General features: G+C 36.7%; 1 pseudogene; it reads left to right on the forward strand.

Moving 5' to 3' along the window:
* The first annotated feature begins 20 nt into the window (after positions 1-20).
* Positions 21-2,030, forward strand: LOC112505458 (annotated as a pseudogene).
* Positions 2,031-3,150: the final 1,120 nt, after the last annotated feature.

Below are 3,150 nucleotides of genomic sequence, written 5' to 3' on the forward strand. Positions count from 1 at the left end.
AGTTGCCCCGAGGAGAAGAAATATCTCATCAACTCTACAAAGCCATTGAAGAATCGAGGTTTTTGATAGTTATCTTCTCTAAAAACTATGCATCTTCATCATGGTGTTTGAAGGAACTTGTGAAAATCCTCGAATGCAAGGAGATTGGGAAGCATGAATACCATGTTTGGATAATCTTTTATGATGTCAAGACAGTTGTGGTACGAAATCAAACAGAGAGCTATGCCGAAGCTTTTATCAAACATGAATTAGCAAATAGAACAGAGGTGGCTGAATGGAAGGAAGCTTTATTCATGGCATCCAACTTTTCTGGATGCGATCTCCAGGACATGACAAATGGGTAATTTTCTCTTTAGTACAATCATTAACTTTTTTCCATAGAGATTAACAACACAACCATATGCATCACATTTCATTAAGCAGGTGTTTTTCTCATAAACTCATTATTCGAGTAGCTCTTTCAAAACTCACCCTATATAATTTTGGATATTTTTGGTCAACAGGTATGAATCTAAGCTCATTGATAACATCTCCAAAGAAATACTTGAAAAACTATGTGTTGGACCCTTGCATGTTGGTGAGAACCTAGTAGGGGTGGATGCTCGTATGAAGAAAATGAACTTGTTGCGCTTTGTTCACTCAAATAAGGTTCACATGATTGGAATATGTGGTATTGGTGGAATAGGAAAGACAACGTTCGCCAAAGCCATTTATAACCTCTTGTATATCCATTTTGAGGAATGTAGATTTTTGGATGATGTACAAGGAGCCACAGAACGACATGGACTAACTCATGTTGTAATGCAACTTATTAATGACATTAGGAAAACAACAGATGTGAGGATATCCAACATTGGTCAAGGAATTATGGTAATGATAAAGAGGATGGCAGGTAGACGGATCCTACTTGTTCTAGATGATGTTGATCATCATGATCAATTAGAAGCACTAGCAGGTTCGTCTAATTGGTTTTTTCTAGGAAGTTTGATTATTTTCACTAGTAAAGACAAACAATTACTAGCTAATAAAGTGGATGAAATCTATGACATKGAGTATCTTGATGATGATGAATCTCTTGAGCTTTTCTGTTTGTATGCTTTTCATGAAAAATTTCCTACCGAAGACTTTAAAGAACTTGCTATGCAAGTTGTAGAATATGTGCAAGGTCACCCTCTTGCTTTTAAGGTTTTGGGGTGCTTTTTGTATGGAAAAACTGTGCAAGAGTGGAAAAGCGAATTGAATAGTCTTCAAGTATCTACTAATGACGATATACAATGAGTTCTTCGATTAAGTTATGATGGGCTAAAYCACGAACAACAAAAAATCTTCCTTGATATTGCATGTTCGTTCATTGGGGAAAATAGAGATTTTGTTGCAAGGGTACTAGACAGTTGTAATTATTTTGCAGATACAAATATCAGAGTTCTAGTTGACAAGTCATTACTTGTCGTTTCTCGCATTGGATTGCTTGAAATGCTTGACCTGATCCAAAGAATGGCATGGGAAATTGTACGCAGAGAGTCCAACAGGCCTGAGAAACGAAGCAGGTTGTGGATTTCATCAGAGGTTTATGATGTATTGAATGAAAACAAGGTAAGAAGTGGCGTATGATTCTTTCTGGTACATAAATACATATAAGAAATTGAATATGTCACTCATTTTGATCTAAAATATATGTTCCATATTCTTTTACTTGGATCTAGGGTACAGAAGCAATTGAAGTTCTTGACCTTTTGCAAAAGGAATATGGTAAGAAACTTCATATAGATGGTAAAGCTTTTGCACATATGAAGAATTTGCGGATCCTAAGAATATGTGATGAGGAACTCAGAAATGTTTGGCATACATTTGATCTAAGGTTATGGAAGGTGAATTACCATGGAAAGTTGAAATTTTTATCTAATAAGTTAAGGTTACTTTACTGGCATGRATTCCCTTTCAAGTGCTTCCCTTCAGATTTCTATCCAGAAGACATTGTTGCTATCGACTTGTCTTACAGCCACATCAAAAATCTTTGGACAACACCTAAGGTACTTATTTATTTTTTTCATGTATTTCTTCTCTATTTAATGCATGATGATCTAATTAAGAGTTTTCCTACTTCTCCTTGATCCYAGTGTTTTGTAAGGTTGAAAGTAATGAAGCTAAGGCATTGTCGTAACCTAACAAGTACCCCCGATTTYACAAGGATCACAAATCTCGAAGAACTCATTCTTGAAGGTTGTGTGAATCTAGTTAAAGCTCACCCATCTTTTGGAATGCTCAAGAAGCTTGTTGTTCTAAATATGAGAGATTGCAAATGTTTTGGGAGATTCCCATGCAAAGTCGAAATGGATTCTCTTGAAGTTATGAATCTCTCGGGTTGTTCAAAACTGGACAAACTTTCTGTATTCTTTGGCACAATCCAGACTTTGAAAGAGTTTTGTATCGATGGTACCGCCATAACAGAACTTCCTTCTTTTGTATTCTCTCAATGCAACCTTCAAGTATTGAAATTAGGTCGACATGAGAAGAGCATCCGGTCCAGACGGTGGACTTCAATTTCTCAACCTTCATGGTTACCAAGTAAGATGCAACATCCCCAAAGTCTGGTAATGCCTTCATTGGCAGGTTTATGTTCCTTACGAGAACTGAATTTTGGCCACAACAATATATTGGAAGTGTCTGACAGCATTGGGCGCTTATCATGTCTAGAATTTCTGAACTTGGAGGGGAACAACTTTACTAGCTTGCCTGGATGTTTGACTCAACTTTATCGTCTTAAATGTCTTGTAGTTATTGGTTGCAAGAAGCTGCAAGTATTGCCAAAGCTTCCACGTAATGTTTCTGGTCTTATTGCATTTAATTGCACCTCCTTGCATGAACTACAGGGACCACTTAGTGATAATATTCGCTCATCATTAGCCATGAGTTTTAACGGTTGTCCAAAATTGTTTAGGAATCTCAACTCATCTATAACCTCCCGTACTTGTAGAAACCAAATTTCTTCTTTTCTTCAATAAGTGGAGTTCCCAAGTAAGACGGTCTCTGGTGATTGCCATTTGGAWATAATATTTCATGGAAACAGAATTCCACAATGGTTTACGAATACAAGTATGGGAAATCACTTACATGTCGAATTGCCTCCAAATTTCTGCTACAATAAGTTGA

Source organism: Cynara cardunculus, unplaced genomic scaffold (assembly GCF_001531365.2).
Source record: "Cynara cardunculus var. scolymus isolate 2C unplaced genomic scaffold, CcrdV1 Un_Scaffold_11208, whole genome shotgun sequence".
Classification (NCBI taxonomy): domain Eukaryota; kingdom Viridiplantae; phylum Streptophyta; class Magnoliopsida; order Asterales; family Asteraceae; genus Cynara; species Cynara cardunculus.